Source organism: Cervus canadensis, chromosome 20 (assembly GCF_019320065.1).
Source record: "Cervus canadensis isolate Bull #8, Minnesota chromosome 20, ASM1932006v1, whole genome shotgun sequence".
In the NCBI taxonomy this organism is placed as follows: Eukaryota; Metazoa; Chordata; class Mammalia; order Artiodactyla; family Cervidae; genus Cervus; species Cervus canadensis.
The window spans coordinates 41,959,425-41,981,223 of NC_057405.1; the positions used below are offsets into that span (position 1 = coordinate 41,959,425).

The 21,799-nt window shown below is 38.4% G+C and overlaps 1 long non-coding RNA gene across 2 annotated transcripts in view; it reads left to right on the top strand.

Moving 5' to 3' along the window:
* Positions 1-19,429, top strand: part of LOC122422849 — a 38,520-nt gene extending 19,091 nt beyond the window's left edge. Inside the window, exons 2-5 of one of the 2 annotated variants that reach the window (XR_006263981.1) lie at positions 3,210-3,360; positions 9,740-9,905; positions 14,759-15,881; positions 17,936-19,429. This is a non-coding gene — a long non-coding RNA (uncharacterized LOC122422849). The remainder of the gene's footprint in view (positions 1-3,209; positions 3,361-9,739; positions 9,906-14,758; positions 15,882-17,935) is intronic. The other variant, XR_006263980.1, reaches the window with a different exon arrangement.
* Positions 19,430-21,799: the final 2,370 nt, after the last annotated feature.

A 21,799-nucleotide genomic window follows, 5' to 3' on the forward strand; every position in this document is an offset into this window, starting at 1 on the left:
AAAATATTCTGTAATTTAAACAATGCTACAGTCCATGGGGTTGCAAAAGAGTCAGACATGACTTAGCCACTAAACACCAACACCAGGGCTTCCTTGGTGAATCAGTGGTGAAGAACCTGCCTGCCAATGCAGGAGACATGAGTTTGATCCCTGTGTTAGGAAGATCCCTTGGAGAAGGAAATGGCAACCCACTCCAGTATTCTTGCCTAGGAAATCCCATAAACAGAGGAGCCTGAAGGACTACAGTCCATGGGGTCACAGTCAGATATGACTTAGCAACTAAACAACAACATTATTATTATTCCTATTTCAAATGAGGAAACAGACTCCCAGAGGTTAAATCGTAGCCCAAAGTTTTACCATTAGTAATCTTTGTGCTAGGTGAGAATCAAAACCATTGTTTGACTCTTAGCTCAGAGATACCTTTCACAAGGGACCCATTGTGTGTTTATAATCTCGTACATTATATTGGCCTTACAAATTTATAAAGTTTTTAAGTGAATTGACAGGGTCTATGTATTAAGCTCAAAGCTCCATCATGCTATTGTTATATCTCTCAAAGAGAGGTACAATGGCCTTGGCCCAGTTAGGAGCTATGCTGATAGTTGTCACCAGGAAGCAGGAAGATTTACAATTTTTGAAATACAAACCAAAGGAAAAGGACCTTGAGTTAAGAAAGTATTTAAAAAGACTTCTTGTTATTTCTCAAGATCAAGGGTATTGGTCACTAATTAAAAGTGTTGATTGTCTTCCTAAATTTGGTGATTGGACCTGGCTGGTCTAAGGAGAAGATTAGAAAAAGTTGTGGAAGCTGATTGAGTGGAGCCTGGATTCTTACCTTGAGTTTGTGGTCTACTCTGTTTTAAACTTAAGAACCAAAATAAGCTTCTTCATTTGTATTTATAAACATGCAAGAAATTATATTTTCTTGCTTTCTCCTATCCAAAGAGTTTTTGAGGGAAAATGAGGCAACATATATCAATGGTTTTCAGTTACTCAGATGTCACAAATAAATCAATTCCCAATTCTACCTTTTCTGGAAAGAAACTAGTAATATTTTCCAAAGGTCATTCAATGTAAATATGACATTATTCGTTACTTGCTCCAAGAAATACATACCTTAGATTCGGTGGTATTATTTTTCCCTTGTGAGTTATCATTTCCAATCCACCAAAGCTTGTCTCTTTATTTTCTCAAAACCAAACTCTATCAGTTTGAAAGACCTGACATTGTGTTTGAGGCTTGTTATAGCTTGAAAGCTGAATCTCAATGAAATTCTCTCACAATACACACACCAAAAAGTATCAAATTTTCATCAGAATAAAGGAGGGGACCAAGCTCAGGTGTGTCTACATGACTTACTCAGGAAATGGAATCGATACTAAAAATAGTTGTATTTGACCTCATACCCTAATAAAATTGTTCTTACATACATGAAAGTGAAAGTGAAGTCGTGTCCAACTCTTTGTGACCCCATGGACTGCAGCTTACCAGGCTACTCTGTCCATGGGATTTTCCAGGCAAGAGTACTGGAGTGGGCTGCATTTCCTTCTCCAGGGGATCTTCCCAACCCAGGGATTGAACCTGGGTCTCCCACATTGCAGGCAGACTCTTTACCCTCTGAGCCACCAGGGAAGCCTCCATACATACAAAAAAAAAAAACCCCAAACATTATTTTCAGATGTTACAGTGTTGTGGAAGTGGATGAAGTGACTTACAAATTCAGGCTATATGTTTGTAATGTGTATTTTAGCCTATGGCATGCTCCAAAAGATGACAAATAAAATTTTAGACAGGATAAATCTAATTATCAGGAATAAATCTTAACCCCTTTAGTAAACTATAGAAAATAAAGATATTAACTACAAATAAAAATTGGGGATTAGAAGATTGACAATGCAATACGCTTTTCTTAGTGCCATTCTAGGTAGGTAGCAGGTGAGCACTTTACAAAGGATCTCATTTTGTCATCACAATAGTCAATTGTACAGATAAGGAAGCCAGGGCTCGGGACAACTATACAGCTAGCAGCTGACAAAGTCAGTATTCAGGTTCAGGACACCACCCCCACACAGCCCCATCTCAAGTCAGGCCATTCTAACCCTGCTTTGAGCACTTATTCTTTTGACGTGAGAGATCACTCCAGTTTTCTCTTTCTTTTAAATACAGCTTGGTTAGAAAAACACAACACGCCTTCTAGCAATCCAACATTTCCTCTTCCTCTTCTTTTAGATTAATTATTTATATGACTGTGACAAGTCTTAGTTGTGACAGATGGGATCTTTCATTGTGGCACATGAATTCTCTGCATGTGGCGCACAGGTTTAGTTTTCCATGGCATGCAGGATCTTGGTTCCCCCACCAGGGATCAACCCCACATCCCCTTCATTGCAGAGAGGATTCTTAATCCTTGGACCACCAAGGAAGTCCCAACATTTTCTCTCCCTATGAACCTGAAGAACAAAACTGAGTCATGCAGCCTAGCTTATCTCACTGAAGAAAGGTAAGCTCCATCAAGCAGGAGTTCTCATCTATTTTGTCCCCAATGTATCCCCACATGCCCAGGACAATGCTAGGCACTTAGAAGGTGCTCACATTATTTGCTCTATGTCTTGTGTTGCTTGTCTAGTCTTGCTCTATGTCTTTTGCCTTCAAATCAAAATCAAAATCTTTTGAGGAGACACTTATATTTATCCAAATGGCTTGATTAGAACAGTCACCAGACTATCTTTCTGAACAGTTTTTCTCTCTGCATAGGAATAAAGAAAGGTTATTAAGTTATTTTAAGTTAAGCATTATTTTTTTTCCACAAAACACTATAAACAACTTATATTTAGTAACTCAATTCTGAGAAAATACTCATGGAGGAGAAAGTAAGTGGTCATATTTTTCTCAACTAAGTCACTCAGTTGTGTCCAAATCTTTATGACGCCATGCTCTGTAGCCTGCCAGGCTCCTCTGTCCATGTGATTTCTCAGGCAAGAATACTGGAGTAGGTAGCCATTCTCTTCTCTAGGAGATCTTCCCGGCCCAGGGATTGAATCCAGGTCTCCCGCATTGCAGGTGGAGCCACCAGAGAAACCCTTTCTCTACTTAAAAAAAAAAAAAAAAAAGGAAATGTTGACTAGAATTAAAGTTTTATATGAGTTAATCTCAAAATTAAAATTGTACCCCAGATTATACTTATACTTAATCCTCTTTTCCCCTAGAGAAGGAAATGGCAACCTACTCCAGTATTCTTACCTGGAAAATTCCATGAACAGAGGAGCCTGGTGGACTACAGCCTATGGGGTTGCAGAAGTATCAGACATGACTGAGAGGCTAAACAACGAAAATAATACTCTTTTCAATAATCTTTCTGTGAGTATTTTTAAAAATTTTTATAAGTAGTCCATGTTTCATACATGAATGAACTGTGTATTTATCATTTTGTGAGATCAAAAACCTCTAGAAGAAAATTTAGGGGTGTAATTATTGTGCTTCATACAAAGTAATTCTATGGGTGATGAAATTTCACTGAAGGGAAATTCCAAAGACAGTTTCGTATACCCTCTTATTCAATTTTCTCCACTAGATATTTATCAGGCAACTTTTCCTAAGGGTGCCAGTTCTGAATCAGTCTGGCACTTACTGGTTTTAACCTAGCCTGTAGATTACTTTTTAATTAGATATATCCAATTAAAAAAAATGTTTTATTGGCTGTACCAAGTGTTAGTTGTGCCAGACAGGATTCTTTAGTTCTAGCATGTAAAGACTTAGTTGCAGCATATGGGAACAAGTTCCCTGACCAAGGATTGAACCTAAGACCTCTGCATTGGGAGCAGAGTCTTAGCCACTGGACCACAAGGGAGGTTACCTCATTGTTCTTAAAATAATGCGATTGTTATTTTAGGACAAAACATATGTACAAACAAAGCAACTTAATGTAAAATGTGAGCTGAACTATAACATATATTGTTGTCAATAGTAGTTCCATGACCCATCTCTTTAGCAAATTAGGCCTTTTGCTATTTCCAAGCTATTTCCAAGAACTTTTAATTGTTTTTGGTTGGAGGTATGAAGTAATCACATTTTTGACTAGAGTATTGGTGTTCAGACAAGATACTCTTCAGTTTCAGGTTTTCCTAATTCCTTTGGTTCAGTTTGTCTTAATTCAGTCATCTTACTATCTGACCGTGAACTTAGACGGAATTCATTATTTCCTGCATAGTAATTGACTTTAGTTTTTAGTACCATTTTAAATTTACAAAAAAATAGAGCAGATAGTACAAAGAGTTACATATACCAGCCCTAGGCACAGAGCTTTCCCGATGATAGACATCATGTATCAGTGTGATGTGTTTGTAACAATTAATGAAATAATATTGATACCTAATTATTAACTAAAATCTTACTCTTTTTGTTGTTATTCCAACAAATTGTATCAGTGACGTTCAGATTGCTGACCCAATTTTTGCGGCCTTATTCATTGTGTACCGTTATAGTACATGTGCTGTGCTTTGTCGCTCAGTCCTGTCCGACTCTTTGCAACCCTATGGACTGTAGCCCGCCAGGCTCCTCTGTCCATGGGGTTTCTCCAGGAAGAATACTGGAGTGGGTTGCCATGACCTCCTCCAGGGGATCTTCCCAACCAGGGATCAAACCCAAGCCTCCCACATTGCAGGCAGATTCTTTACCATCTGAGCAATGAGGGAAGCCCAAGAATACTTGAGCGGGTAGCCTATCCCGTCTCCAGGGGAACTTCCTGACCCAGGAATCGAACTGGGGTCTCCTGCATTGCAGGCAGATTCTTTACCAGCTGAGCTACCCACAAGAGAATAAAATAGCAATAAAGACAGCTTTCTGCCCCTTAGATTCTAGCAAGGGAGATACATATTATATGGATAAAGTATTGCTAATATTTATCAAGAGCCAGACCCAGTTCCAGGCTTCGTATGTTATCTCATTTAATTTTCATACTAACCCTACTTCACGGGTGCTTTTGTTTCCTGATTTTTTGATTAGGAAAGCTGGGGCACAGAAAGGTTAAGTAGCTTGTCTGAGAAAGTTAGGATAGGCTACACAGCTAGGAAAGGCCATAATTCGAACCCAGGCCTCTAGAACACATGCTCTCAGTCATTCCTAAGTACTTCCTTAGGGAGTAATAAGTCCTACAGATGAGAAATACCACCGTGTTTGACAGTGTAAACCACAAACATGGCACTTTCTATCTAATTCATATTTTATAATGATTTTATTTGTAGCAACATGATAAGAAATTACTATTATAGCAAAGCACGTGGACACTTAAAAACATCTACATGCACAGTACTGTTTTGGAAAACTGGACATTTGAATTGGTCAATTCTTAGTTCTATTTTTGTTTTTGTTTGAATCCCTCAGGAATTTCAGGTGTTTGAGTATCACTTTTAACCTCTACCTACAGGAACCAATGGGCTTCTCCGATGGCTCAGCAGTAAAGAATCTGCCTGCAATGCAGGAGATGCAGGTTCGATCCCTGGGTCAGGATGATCCCCTGGAGGAGGGCATGGCAAGCCACTCCAGTATTCTTGCCTGGAGAATCTCATGGACAGAGAAACCTTGCATGGTACAGCCCATGGGGTTGAAAAGAGTAAGACATGACTGAATTGACTTAGCACACACTCGTATATTGCTAGGTTTCTTTACTCAGTGGAACTGAAGTAGTCCTTTGATTTGTTGTTGTTTAGTCACTAAGTCATGTCCAATTCTTTTGTGACCCCATGGACTGTAGCCCTCTAGGCTCCTCTGCCCATAGGATTTCCCAAGTAAGAATACTAGAGCCAGTTGCTATTTCCTACATCAGGGTCTCTTCCCAACCCAGGGATCCAATCCAAGTCTCTTGCATTTCCTGCATTTGCAGCTGGATTCTTTACCACTGCACCACCAGGAAAGCTAGACCTTTCATTAGGCATTACCACAAAGAATCTTTCTTTATCAAAGTAACTATGCGAAGATAAGTACAATTGAATGATTTTATCTATATCTCCAACAATGATAAAAATTCTGTGTTGTGGAAGCTTTCATGTTATTCTTCTGTAAATATTTTCCCCAAGGGAAATGATAGAAGCCCCTTTATTTAAGCCATTAAGATCTTGACTAGACAAAACAATTTAAACCACATTGTGAGAAATATTTAGCAAGACGTTTTAACCTTTCATGTTTCGACTTTCTCCCAACAGCCAAGTTAAGGAAACCATTAGGGAGAAAACAATGAAATAGTCTTCACCCTGACGGATTCTGGAAGGAAGTGTGGTATGTTCTTAGGTAGATAGATCAGCCCACAAAAGTATTTTCTTATGTTGGCTGAATTTACTCACGTATTGATTTTCTCACCACAGTGATAACTCATGAGGAAACTTGTAAGCATGTGAAAACCGGGTGTCTCTCACAAAATGGCTGTGCTATGATATCAATGATACGCTTCCTCACTAGACTGATTTTTTTTTTTTTTGGCTGCACTGCACAGCCTGTGAGATCTCAGTTCCCCCACCAGATGGAAACCACTCCCCCTGCGCTGAAAGTGTGGCGTCTCAACCACTGGACCACCAGAGAAGTCCCACTAGACCTTTTAAGGCAAAGCTTTAAAACAACTTTACCATTTTTCTTCCTCATTCTTTACAGATGCCAATTGTTATTGAATAACTTTCAGAAAATTTTAACTCTGAATAAATAAGTATTTTATCGATCACTTGGTGTCAGGTGCCAAACAGATACTTTCTTTTTAATCTCATGGGAGGGGAAAGCCTTATACTATAGAAAAGGAAGCTGATCCTTAAAAAGGTAAAATACCTTATCACCCAAAATGATGTGAACAAGATCTGGACTCAGATCTCCTAACATTCCATCTTCTCCTAACATTTCTGCTCTTCCTCATTCCTCAATTTATTATTAATTGATGTAGAACAGGAAGTGGATCAAAATTATAGAAAACAGTGATTTTGGACACAGTCCAATGATGAGGACGCAGTGCTTTCACGGCTGTGGGCCCGGGTTCTGTCCCTGATTGGGCAGCTAAGATCTCACAAGCCCTGAGGTGCAGCCAAAAAACAAGAACAACAACAACAAAGAATTTCTGTGGAAATCAGGAAATTCTACAGAGAAACACCTCGGTCCCAGCTCCTTAGCTCCATGCCAGCAACCTCTGGGCTCACCTCTTCCTCACCACCCACACTGTTCTCCAGGGTTCCTCTCTCTCTGGCCAGGACTCTCAATAGGGAAGCTCACAGCTGATCCCCACCTCAGGTCCAGGTAAGGAGGGCTGTCTTTGAAGACAGGCACAGAAGTCCTTTTCACTGAAAACTATCACTGTTAATCACTGTGGGGGAAAGTGAAATAAGATTTGAGCATTGGCAAATTATAAAAACTTTGTAAACTTCTAACAAGTGCAGCTCCTCACTTGAAATGGGAATTGGTCTTACTGAAGGTGGCCTTCCCTTGTCACTTACCTGCCTTTTAGAAATATAGATGTTTTCTCTGTGGAAGGAATGAACAAATCATGACTGAAGATTTCATTCAGGCAAATCTGTAGGTACCTTCTAGTTCCAGGTAGACAATTTAGATCTTTAAGAACTTTCAACTGAATTATATTTAAAAGGTTTATGCCCTACCCATTAATGATCCTCTGTAGCTATTTCCTTACAATTCAATAAAGAAGAAGAAAGCTCAACAATAAGCTGTAGAAAGTAACTTCACTTCTACACCCTTAACAAATATCTCTTGCATGCAGAGAAATAACATTTCCTTTTGTCCATTTAAAAAGACCTCCAATGGTCCCTTGGAAGGCTGACTCTTTTTGAACTAACAGGTCCAATTCTGAACACAAATAGGGGGAAAAAAATACAACGGAAACTCCAAAACAAAATATGTAACTTTTTGCCTAAAACAATAAAATCAAGTTTAGTTGGTTTATGTTTACAAATTATGACCAGTTTAACTAGCAGAAAATTCAAGACCACATCATTTTATCTATCATTATCTTTATAAAAGGTCAACCACAGATTATATCCTGACTTTACTGGTAGTGATTTTTGGCTACTTCATGGTATGATACCCAGTACATCTGTGAGAACGAACTGTATGAGCAACAAATAACTACAATTCCTTTCTATGGCTTAGCCCTCAGAGGGCTCCCACATCGTTCATTTAATTGTACAGTTGCCCTACATCTTGTATCAAGTTTCCAAGTCCTCTAGTATATAATAAAAGGAAATACTAAGACTGTACAGAAGTGTAGTAGGGTACGTGGCAGTACAAAACTACCCAGTATATCCCTTAGAAGTTGAAGTAAATAATACTTGAAACAATAGACTTAGAGGTCATCTTTAAGGTATAAACTAGTCCTCAATTTTATCCTCTATAAGAATTGAGAATTAGACCTGATGATCAATAATGCCCTACATGCTATAATTCTTTGCTAGGACAGTGATTTGATTCAGTTGTTTGTGAACTGAAGTCATGAAGGGTAAATAAAGCAAAACTACTGTTTTGCTAGATCAGATTTAATGTTCACTCAAACACGATGCTGAAGCAGTCATAAGATTTTGACTTTCAAAGGAAAAATATTCAGCAACTTGATTTATCCGAGTTGGTTCTCCATATTCTTTGCACTGTTCTTTTGATCATGTAGTCACATGTTCTAGAGCTGAGCTTTCCTAGTAGTTATGTCATTAAAATAGCTATTGGAGTTTCACTGAATTATCTATTAATTCCTTTCCAGTCTAGATATTGTTCTCATATGTTAAATCCTGCTTCAGATTAAGGTTATTAAAAATACAATAAGAACTTCTATTTCATTGATGTCTTTAGTAATACAACACAGTTTTGGCAAAGATAATCGAAAAGTTAATGTCACTACTACTCATCACACACAAAACAAACCTAAAGATTAGCCTGGTCAGTGTTCAGAACCTGCTCTTCCATGGCAGGGTGCGTGGGTTTGATCCCTGGTTGGGGAGCTAAGATCCCATGTGCATGTACTGCATAGCCAAAAATTTAAAAAATTTAGAAAACTCCTAAGTTGCTCACATGATGGTTAGATTCATGCTCCATCACAAGTAATTGCTGATTCTACTCCACCCCCTCTCTGGAAAGGAAGACAAGAAATTCAGATAACATAGAAGGCGGGGTGGGGAGGGGGTGTGAAGATTAGCCTGGTCAACATGTTGACTATAAATTGCCTTATGCTGGACAGACCATCATTTTTTTTAAATTGATGGGTCCCTTTAGAATAGTCAATTTAATACAAGGCCAAATGATACCGTATAGAGAATAATAACCGTGTTGGCCTTGTCTTCCATTCAGTCTGTCCTTACATATTTGATTTTAACTCTATGGAAAGCAAACAGCCTTGTGCACTTCATCAACCTATGCTAGGCCTTGGGCTTGCTACTTTCACATATCCCCCCCCCCCCCATTATATACAATAAACCTTTCCCAATTTTGATGAAAAATATTAATCATTGTCTTTCGAAGGACTAATGCTAATATTTTTGAACTCTTTAAACTACTTCACTGCTATAAATCTGGTTGATTCTGATAGAAGTAAAAATAAGAGGAAGAAGGAATAAAAGATAAATCAGAAAGGTGAGTCTTAGATGCTAGAGCTCTTAGAGTCTTGGGATAAAGAAGGTAGAGACAAAATGCCGTCAAGTCCTGGGTCTAGCAGACTGTAGCAGAGATGAGGAAGGCCACAGAAAGGCACAAAGTCAGTGGACAACAGTAATTCTTTAAGTCACTCTCCATAAAGATCTACAGAGCAGGTCACCAACTGTGACCGTCAACTCCGGCATCATTGCATCAGCACCCAGGCGCTGATCAATTAATGTGCCTGAAGGCTTTCCTGATCTCTTCCTGAAAATTATCCCTGTGTAGTGTTAACTTCAGAGGTATGTTACCCTTCCTCAAAGTCATGCCTCTTCCAGACTTCTGCAATTAAATTAGTACACACTACTAAGATGTATGGGCTTCCAAGGTGACTCAGTGGTAATGAACCCACCTGCCAATGCAGGAGACACAGTTCGATCCCTGGGTCAGGAAGATCTATTGGAGGAGGAAATGGCAACTCACTCCAGTATTCTTGCCCAGGAAATCTCACGAACAGTGGACCCTGGTGGGCTACAGTCTACGGGGTCGCAAAAGAGTTGGACACGATTGAGCATGCACTCACTAAGATGTATCCGAAAAGAATCACTTTTAGACATGAAGTCAACTGTTATTATTTGTTCGTTTAGTCTTATGTTTAGGTTAGTTTTCTCTTTAAGCAGCTGGTGCTCTGATTCCTCCCTCTTTTTAACATACATCTATAAAAAGTCTAGTTCACAAAGGAGAGAGACGATGAGAATCTTTAAGGTTGTCTGTAAACCACTCAGTCTTAATTTGTATGATTCATTTAAAAACACTATCATACATCTTATAATTACTTCCTCTTATGACATTATTCTGTTGCCAATACAAATTAATCTTAAAAGGCTGTTAGCTTGGGCAGGTATTTCCAGCATACAAAATTATCATTCTTGTGAGATATTCTATATTTACTTTAAACTGTAAAGAGCTTACTTGTGGTATCTAACAACATATAGGATTGTATCACTTTTCAGTATACTTAACTCTTAATGCGAACTATTAAAGAAGCTGTGATTTTATACTTCTGGGCCAGTCCAACCTCTTACCTGTACTTTGGTGGCCCAAAGCCTCACACGTGGACTCGAACAAGTGAGAATCCGCTCTCCACCTCCCATCCTAACTCTGAACCACAGACTGACCTCTGCCACCTTCTCTTCTCTCCTTGTTATTTGTTCTTCTAATTCTGAAATTCTTGACCTCCAGAGATCAAAAGGCTGAATGCTTGGGAGTATCTGCTTGCCAGTCTCCTTCATCTTGTTTTATTTCTGTCAGCATGATAATAACCATGTGTCATTTTGGAAATATTTCTTTTATTAAACAGTTTTTTTTTTCTCCCTACTGTGGAGGTGTACATTGTGGGCAGGACCAATTTTATTGTTCACTGGTTCCAAGTGGCTGCTTCAAGGTCAAATCACTGAAGAATAGTTGCTGTGCACTGGGATTGTAAGGTTAAAAGCTGTCGTTCTCGAAAACTACCACAGCATTTAATACATAATTATCTTGGTGTTTCTAGCCCTTTAGCACTGAAATGAAAGTGGTTTGAGAGTCTTGTCAAAAAAAAAAAAGAGTTGGGGACATTTATACAATGGGCTACTCAGCAACAATTGAAGTCTTTTATGAATATGGAAACACCTTTATGCTATGTTAAGCAAAAAATAAACAACATACTAAGTATGATCTTAACTATGTAAAGAAAAAGATTCATACAAAAAAATGACAGGAAGTGAATCTATTATTTTTATCATCTCATGATGGTGAATAATTTGTTTCTCTGCTTCTTTAGATATCTATGACTATTACCAGTCTTCTATAATAAGCATGAATTCCTTTGATTATGAGCAAAAAAAAAGCTTCATTAAAGGAAAATAAGCTATAAGCAATGAGAATTAGTGATCATCATCATATCTCCATGTTTTAAATACCTGTCAAGTGTCATTCAAGCTACATGTATCAGCATGAATCTTTATATAACAAAAATTGCAAGGGATGAATCATCTCCATTTTATAGAAGGTAAAATTGAGATTCAAAAAGACCAAATAGCTTTTTCAAGACAACACAGGAAGAAATTAGTAAAACTGAGATTCAAATATAAGTTTGTCCTTTTTCAAAGACTATTTTCTTTCTATTCTATTACTGAAGGAAGGAATAAACCATGAAGTTTCCACCTCCATGTCTTGAAAAAAATAGAGGAAGAAAAATGCGAATTAGTCAGTTTAGATGAAAAAGGATAGCATGAATATACAACTGGAAACAAAGCCAAAGTTTCATGGGTCCAACATGCAATGAGAAACTTGATTCTAGCAAATAGTAATAATAATTCCTATAAGACTCTCCATAGGTGAATCATCATAATTTCTTATTAGGTTACTTTTTTTAACTTTAAGGGGAAAAAAATTTCATTTTTCTGCATAAATTGGTTGAGCATATCATTCAGATAAATGTATTTATTTCAGAAGAAGTTTCTTCTGACAGCTCCAGAATCAGGTCATTTCTGGGAAAAATCTTTTCCTTCAGTTAAAGAAAAAATACTTTGTCAGGCACAGAATAGAGAAACGTATTTGTCATTGATTTGTGAGGTACTGAGTAAATTTTAGCCTCAAGCTATTATTCTTTCTAGACTAGTCTGGTCTTTATCAGTGGTATGAGACTTCCCAGATATAGCGCACACTAGTTTTGTAAGCAACTGCACTTTCTTCTACCCTGTTATTTTAGTATTTTTAAGAAAGTGTGTATATAAATATATTTTTTAATATTAACATATTTTTTGCATATTAATTGAGATCTTTCTGGGTTCAAGCTTGATGTTATTTAAAGCAATTGGAAGATGGTGGTTGAAAAAGAGAGTTGCAGGACTTCCCTGGTGATCAGACTCCGCACTTCCGATGTAGAAGCCATGGGTTCAATCCCTGGTCTGGGAAATAAGATCCCACATGCTAGGGGGTATGTCAAAAAAAATGAGAGAGAGAGTGGCTAGAATTATTGAGCTTGTGCATGAACAAGAACAAAACAAAGAAAGCACAAAAATTAATCTATTTTGAGGGAATTTCTTGGCAGTCCAGTGGGTAGGACTCCGTTTCCAATGCCGGGGGCCCAGCCGCTCCCCGCCAAAAAAAATTTAACCTATTTTCTTAATACTGACCAGATTTTGTATTCTGAGCAATTGGGTGAAAAGTAGGACTGAAGGTATGAAAATTTGAGATTGATTTATTGGAGAAGCAATTGGTAATGTAGCCCTAATCTCACCTATAACTATTTAATTTCTAGTCTTCAGAATATAAAATATATTCAGTTAGAGCACTTATTCACCAAGTCATTCAGTCAGCATAGACTTGTTGAAATCTTATAATGTTCTAGCAGAAACAGTTTCAGATGTGTGCAGCCTATAGCGTTGTACAGAGCTCCATCACTGGAAGGGTCCTGCTCTTGTTTTAATGCTCTGCTGTTATTACCTTGAAATTCTGAATAATTTTTGAACAGAACATTACAAGTTTTAATGTGTCCCTGAACCCTATACATTTTGTGCTAGATATTGGGGAGATTAAAAGCATCATACAATTAATTAACAAAATACTATTAGTTATATGATAAGAAAAGTACAGAGCAAATATTGTAAAGATTGATAGTGTTCAGAAGACCTATTACTATTTTGCTATTGAAAAAAAAAGTGAAACAAAATCTACTATCAAATTGGTAAGGGACATATACTTCTATTTTTTTCCTATTGCTTCAATCTTGTCACGATGAGAGTTGAAGTCCAGTAATTCTGTGGTTCATCTCTTCAATTCTGCTGATATTTATCTTGCAATGGTTAATATACTTAAGGAAAACCTAGGACATCTCAAGCCAGAACCATATTTGTGGCTTTTTCTGTCCTTGCCTCTGCAATTCCTATTCACATTACTTGATCTTGTGGTAAAATAAGGTTGTAATCTGGGGTTGCAGTTTTGGTAAAGTTCAAAAGATGAGTCAAAAAAAAAAAAAAAAAAGCAGTATCATTAGCCCTTGTCAAGTGAAGTTAAAAAATACCTTGTCCTGCAGTAGCAAGGGGAAGTTCGGAGCATATTCTGCATTCAGCATTTTAAGCAATTAGATTTTTAATGGTGTGTTGAGTCTTTTCAGGTTACTAAGGGAAAAGAGAGACTCTTAGCTTGACAGAGGCTGTGATTGTTCACCACAGGAATAAACAGGAAAGGAAGAACAAGAAATCTCAGAATCCTTGCCTTTCAGTGCCCTGAAACAGCACTGAAGACATAGTATCCCATGTAGAGAATGTCATGACTCAGCCTTCTCTAGAGGTTCCTCTCTAAAGCTACTTAACTGCATTTACAGTTCCAAACTATTGCTAGGACCTAGTCTAACCTACCGCTCTGCTATCTTTGAGGATTTTTGAGTATCTTACATTCAGATTCACCAGGAGAGAATGAACCTGGTTAGAAAACACTCATCAGAAAAGAAAGTCTATTTTTTCACTATCTGGTATGAACACAGCTTCTAGAAGAAATCTCACAACAGATCATCTCATAGGCTGCGGGCCATGACACAGGAAGCTGCCCTTCATTCAAATTCCAATCTATGGTTCCAGCTAGGGTTTTAGGATCAATTGGCCAAATGTGCCAATTTGTACACTTGGCTCAAAAGAAGCTTGGGAATGACAGCCCTCAGAATATCACTTAGAATATCACCTTAAAAAGAAAAAAAGTTTAGCTTGATTATCATAGGGAGGGCAGGAACACTTTCGTGTTTTGAAAGTTCTGTAGTAAAGGGCCATCTCTCTCACTACTATTCAATGTATGAACACATGTGCACATATGTTACCAAAATCTCGGCCTTTCTGTGTACTGGTGCTGAATCAAACCCCAGAAGCAGAGTTTGGGTGGAGCAGAAAAGGATAGCTTTATTACTTTGCAGGCAAAGGGAGACACACCAGGCTTCTGTCTCAAAAAAACTATGTTCTTCAACCCCAGTGAACTTGATAAGGGTTTACAGCAGTGGGTCAAAGGTGGGGTCTCTGATAAGATTAGGGTATAAGGAGGTCTTACATTCCCCTAGTCTCTTCGCAGGTGGTCTGTCTCCTAATATTAATGAGCTTCTCTCGCCCCTTTCATCTTTCATCAGGTGATTCCTTGGCTGCTCCTCTCTTGATCAGCAACTGTTCACATCTGCCCTTTGGAACTCAGAGAAAAGTCACAATGGCTGGAATCTTACATACAAGAAATGGGGGACAGCAAGGCCTCCTTGCCTCTGTGGAATCCCACAGAACCCCACTCAGTTTCACATATGAGTGTATAAATGGGGCGCAGGAAGTGAGAAGAGACTGGAGCACATGAATTCCAGAAGGAATAAGCAATGTATTATTTCAAATCTACAAACTACCATAATGTTTTTCATATTTCCTCCATACATTTAAATCTTCTGATTTGCTGACTTGAGAATCAAGCTGTTAACAATGATAAGCATTCCCACGTTTGCAAAGAAAATGATTGGTAACAGAGAAGAAATCATGTGGACAAATCCCCATGGACAAATCCCCAAAATCAACCATGAGCTGTTGTAACTACAAGGAGCAGGTTCTCAGATCACCTGCAGGAACGTTATGACCCAACTGAGACAGTGCTGTCTGGGCCTGTACTACTTGAAAAAGGCAAATTGAATAAAGGGGGCTTTCTAAGTGGTTCTCATTCTTGCCTGGAGAATCCCAGGGATGGAGGAGCCTGGTGGGCTGCCGTCTAAGGGATTGCACAGAGTCAGACACTGAAGCAACTTAGCAGCAGCAGCATTACTGAAAGTTTACAATCCAGAATGTAACTGGAATCTTCAGTCAGCTGTAGATTCTCGAGGTCAAAAGGAGTCATGCATGAGATTTTTAACTCTCTATGACCATTTCTTCATAGATATTCTTCCACTTCGGTACGCACCACAGCTCCAGCTACTCTTGAGTACACTTTGAACAAATACTGCCTTGGGCTTCCTAGGTGGCTCAGTGGTAAAGAATCTGCCTGCCAACACAGGAGATGAAGGTTCTATCTCTGGGTCAGGAAGATCCTCTGAAGAAGGGAATGGCAACCCACTCCAGTGTTCTTGCCTGGGAAATCTCATGGACAGAGAAGTCTGGTGGGCTACAGTCCATGGGGTCACAAAGATGTCAGACGCATCTTAGAGGCGAAACAACAATCAACACTGCCTTACATATTTAGCTTTCACTCCTCTTGATTCAGAAACCAGATGTGGCCTGATGAAGGTAGGAGGAAGAAATGTCTGTCCAATATGGTGACCTATTTGGCTCCTTTTCCAAACTATCTTTTGAAGCACCTATCTGTAGCCAGGTGTATCTGCAGTGCCAATTTAGGGAGCATGATAAGAAAACTGGATTAGGGGGGACTGCTCTTGATTTTGAAGGTCAGAAAAGCCTTAAGATAAAAGCAATTTTCCAGATCTATGCTTTGTTGAACAGTAAATCCATGAGAATCAAAGCCATTTTAAAAGGAGTGGGAACCCAGAGGTTATCTATGGGGATTATCTGAAATTTGCAGTCTTGAAAGACAGATCTAAATTACACTATTCATTTTACCTGACCAAAAATAAACAGACAAAAAAAAAAACAAAACAACTGCAAGCCATTGAGTATGTAGATAGAAAACAAAGGATTTAAGCTAAATATTTACATTTCTAAAATGACAAAGTTACTTAGCTTCTCTGAGCTTTATTTTCTTCACATAAAATGTTTCTCCATGTTTTATCTATTCAAAAGTTCCTTTTAGCTCATAATTCTGTATCTCTCATAAAAAATAGCATTGTCTACCTTATAGCACAGGACTTACTTCCAAACAGGATTCACTGATGAAACTTTTAGGAGCCAACTGCAACTCCCTAATTATCTTTGTGAACTTTTGTAATTTCCGGTTGGAAATCCCAATTACACTCCTGGGAACCAAGTCAGTAAATGCCTCATATTCTTTAGAAATACTAGGAAGGGTAAGTAAAGCAAATACTGGAAATGGTCTTATGTACTCCACAAGGCTATCTGCTAAGACATGACCGAAACCGCTGTATTTGCATAGGGACACCATTTCCTCCTCCTCCACCACCACAGTCTGTGATTCATTCCCAAGGGAATAGGCCCACTCTGTATTTAGCAATCAAATACTCTCAGTTTCCAGAGGTAGAATTTGCACCAAAGAAAATATAGAAAGGTAAAGTAGTTCATTACCACAGCCTTTATAAGACCTAAAGAATACAAATAAAGAGCATTTTTAATCCAATAGAAGAAAAAATAAAACATCACTTACATACTTTTAGGCAAAAGGTAAGGATATATTATATAAATAGGTGCATACATAATAAAATAGAAAGCTCAGGCAATATTCAGCTCAGGCAATATTCAGAGAAGGCAATGGCAACCCACTCCGGTCTTATTGCCTGGAAAATCCCATGGATGGAAGAGCCTGGTAGGCTGCAGTCCATGGGGTCGCGAAGAGTCTGACATGACTGAGTGACTTCGCTTTCACTTTTCACTTTCATGCATTGGAGAAGGAAATGGCAACCCACTCCAGTGTTCTTGCCTGGAGGATCCCAGGGATGGGGGAGCCTGGTGGGCTGCCATCTATGGGGCCGCACAGAATTGGACACGACTGAAGCGACTTAGCAGCAGCAGACAATATTTGGGGTTTCCCAGGTGGCATAGTGGTAAAGAATCCACCTGCCAAAGTTGGAGACACAAGAGATTTGAGTTCGATCCCTGGATCAGGAAGATCCCCTGGAGGAGGAAATGGCAACCCACTTCAGTATTCTTTCCTGGAGAATCCCATGGACAGAGGAGCCTGGCTGGCTACAGTCCATAGGGTTGCAAAGAGTGGGACATGACTGAGCACAGACACAAACAAATGAACAACTACAAAAAAAAAAAACAGGCAATGTTTGAGTCATTCATGTTACCAAGAACCTTTTTTTTCCCCCCTCGAAGCACATTGCCTGTAGAAAACAGATTTTGTTATTTTTGAACCGTCCATATCCTTAGTTGTCTCCCCTCCTCCCCGCCTCACTTCGTGTTTGTAACCTCCATTCCTAGTTCTCTCGGAGCCTGTCTTATTTCTCCCAAACAAGATCATCATCAAAGCTTAAAAGAGAAACTTCCTGGCAAACAGTCTGAAGTTTTAACCACACAAACAGCATTTCCACCCAAACCATAACGTTATCAGTTAAACTAAAATATGGTGACAATTCTATTTAAATAAAAGTTCCTGCCTCAAATGTCAACAAATTCAGCATCGGGTTAGAGTGATATCCTGTTGTCAGATTTTGTCTCTGTTAGATAAACTGCGATTCTTCAGCTTGTTCACACGACAAGCGGATTACGACAGCGGATTTCAACAGCGAGTTGACGCAGAAGAAACACTAAGCGGAAGGACATTAATTTTCATTCAGCCCGATCTTACAGGCTTTGGGGAAAACCAGGTACCAGCCATCCACTTTCTCTCCTGCTTACTCATTCCCCCACTACTAGACTTGTTCCCAGTGTATTAACTCCTTTGCTTCTCTCTAAAGTATACATGAAACCCTAATCTGAAGGTGTAGCATTGTGCAGGCATGGAAAGTTGGTCCCCTAGCTGAGTGTAGGGTCATGTTTAAGGGCAGGCAAAAGCCTGACTTATGCACACACCCAGACACACGGAAACTTGGATGTCCTTAGTCGACGGTTGCCTAGGTGGAACTGAATATACTTAAGAGCTATTGCTGACTCATGGCAAGAATGGCTAATGATTGTGAATCAGAGGTTTTCTACTTGTGCTATGCTATGCTTAGTTGCTCAGTCATGTCGACTCTGTGATCCTGTGGACTATAGCCCGCTAGATTCCTCTGTCCATGGGGATTCTCCAGGCAAGAATACTGGAATGGGTTGCCGCCATGCCCTTCTCCAGGGTATCTTCCTACTTGAGCAGGCAATAGTCTTGGCAAGAGTCAAATTGTAGAAATCATTTGAAATATGGAATGTTTCTTACATGTATAATCATATAAATTCTGTTGTTTCACATTAATAAGTCCTAAAGGAGAGGCAAGGGGACAACTCTGAAGAGGTATAAGAGGTACTTTTTGAGAGTCTGAGGAAATATCAAACTCAAAATTAATATATTAGTGGTTCTGTCACCTACTGTGAAATTAAGTTTTGTTTTGTTTTTAAATTTTTCAGCCCTGCCTCACAGCATATGGGCTCTTAGTTCCCAGCCAGGGATCAAACCTATGTCCCCTCTACTGGAACCACAGATCCTTAACCACTGAACTGCAGGGAAGTCCCAAAATTAAGTTTTAAGGTCTGTGTTTTAAATGTCTATTTGTATATAATAAATTGTAAGTATACACTGATAAGTTACATATAGGTAGTAAAATTGACTTTATGTTTTAATAGTCTATATGTTTATTTTTTAAAGCTACTATATTCCTATGGTTCAAAATTCAATAGGCAAAGAAGGTAAAAGTAAGGTTTTCCTCCCTCATTTATACCCTATCCACTTAGTACTCTACCCACTCACCACCTTCTCCCACCAACAACCAGTGTTGTCCCATTTTTGCCTGACCTTTCCTAGGTCTTTGATGCAAATTCACTCATACATCATTTTCTTCCCTCTGCTTGACCAAATGGTGGCACCTTATATAAACTATTCTGTCCCTTGCTTTTTTCCCCTTTTAATATAGTTGAGAGATTTTTAAATAGAAGTTCATAGAGACCTTCCTCATTATTTTTTTATGGTTGCATAGCATTATATTGCAGGAAAATACAGTGTATTTAATCAATCCTCTGCTTTGAATATTTGTGTTTTTTCCCAATCTTTACTACTATATTGTATCATATGAAATGCTACAAATGCTAGCCTTGTATGTGTTATCATTTTGCAGCTATACAACTATGTCTATAGGATGAACTCCTAGAAGTTTGTTAGAACAAGAAATGTGTGTTTGTAACTTTAATAGATCTCAGCAATTTATTCATCATGCAGTCTGGTCAATTATGTCCTCTAACTTGACGTCTAAATCTGACAGGTGTATATATATATATATATATACATATATATATATATTTCAGTATTATTTTAACTTCATTTATTTTATCGTGACTGAATTTGAGTATCTTTTCTTTTCTTTTTTTCGGAAAACCACACTGCTCTTTTATTCAATGGAACACCCCCCTTTAACGCAGTGTTGAATCATACACCAAAAAGCCCAGAGAAATTTCTGCTGATAAACCAGTGAAGAGAACGCGCATCATACATTATTGTCAACATAATCATTCCATGAAGAGGGGAGGAAAAAAGGAAGGAAGCAGAACGAAGAAAACAAGGGGCTCAAACCCCTCGACACTGCAGAACATTCAGACATTTGGGATTAAAATAAATTTTAAAAGGTAGCCTTCCAGGAAGGAGAGGAACAAATGGAATCTGAGGCAGCTCAGGGAGCGCTGAAAGGGCTCTGCAGGCTGCAGACAAGCCCCAGGCAGCTTACGTGGCCTCACCTACCATGGGCAGGGGTGCCAGGATGGTTATGGACCCTGAACCTGGGGACTAACCCACTACTCCACATGGGTGGCAGAGACAAAACCCCGCACTTAAAATTAAAGGGGAAAAAATATCTCAGCTTGAAAAAAATATGGCAGTTTGAAAATCTTGGAACCAAAGAAGACACCCACCCCACCCCGCCACATTGATGGCCCAAAGTCTCTGCCTAAAAACCACTTGCTCCTCTCTCCTTAAAGAACCAGGAATGAGAAAAGGGAAAGGAATCTAACTGCAGCAGAAGACCGGGGAGAGTCTTTTGTATAAGATCTTCTGTAAGATCTTTTGTAAAAGATCTTCTGTATAAGATCTTTTCTTATACAGAAGAGGAATGTTGATTTATTTTTGTTCATTGTAAGACTGTTTTTAGAGTGTCCATTTTTTGGAATAGCTTTATCAAGATATACAGTATTTAACATTAAGATTTTACCATTTATTAGTTGAAGAAAACCTCAGGAAATGGTCATCTTCTCTGTCATAGCATGATTTCTATTGTACATGTAAAAATTAAGTTGATAAACACATAGAAGTCTACAGGATTAATTTTTTTAATCATAAATTCTATAAAACTGAGAATATTCTTTAAAATGACTCTCCCTAATTCACTTTCTTTTACCAAATAGTAATGCTTCATTTCCATTGCCCAGTATCCTTTTTTTTTTCCCCCTTTGCTAGCAATATTGCTTACAATTGTCTACTTTCTCTCAAAAGTATCAGGAATTGTAATTTTTTTCTTTTTGAGCATTCTTTAGCCTTGAAATGTAGAATATCTAGGGGTTGCCAATGAACTTCGGGGCTTGAAACAAGGTCATTACTACATGAGTTTGATAGATAGGGGATTTGCAAAGTTCTTAGGAGATCATTCTGCCATTGCTGAGCTTTTCCAATGGGCAGTAAATTTGCATGGCTACTGAAAAAAAAGCATAAAAGGGTGTGGAGCTGGGAAGAATGGGCAAAGGGTAGTTGAAAGAAAGAGGCCAAAGAGGAAGAGTGAAGAGAAGAATTGAGGTGATTTTCCTCAGTGATCCATGGCATGTTCATGGCAGTTCATTTCTGTGGTTGAATCAATGCGCCTATAAATTTAAATGCGCTGAAAGTTACTGAGAGTGTTTAACATTACCATCCTTACCTTTACTTTACTTTACCTTCAAAAGAAATTAGTGTGCCTTGTTAAAAAACCAATTGGTAAAGTTAGTTAAACTATAAGCAAATATTTTTGAGGGCTTACTATGGCAGACTTTTCTCTAGGCTATGCACAGACAGCATTTAATAAGAGAAATGTCCGGCCCTCAGGAAGTTGACACTCCTATGGCCCCGACAGAAATTTTAAAATATGAAAACAAAAATTAAAGAATATAAAAGAAACAGAGACAAAAAAGGTAAGCCTTATAGTTAATAATTGACAAAGCAAAGCATTCTATGTTTACACTTGTGTTCCTAAGGCTTATTGAACTAATTTTCATACAACTTTTCTGTGTATCCCAAATGAGTTTATTAGTCATGATGTTAGTAAAATAACTCAATTGGGAACAGTCTTCAAAGTACAATCTACTAAATTTCTGATCCTTTGTGGTTTATCAACAACTTGCCAGAATTCTTACCTAACATATATCTC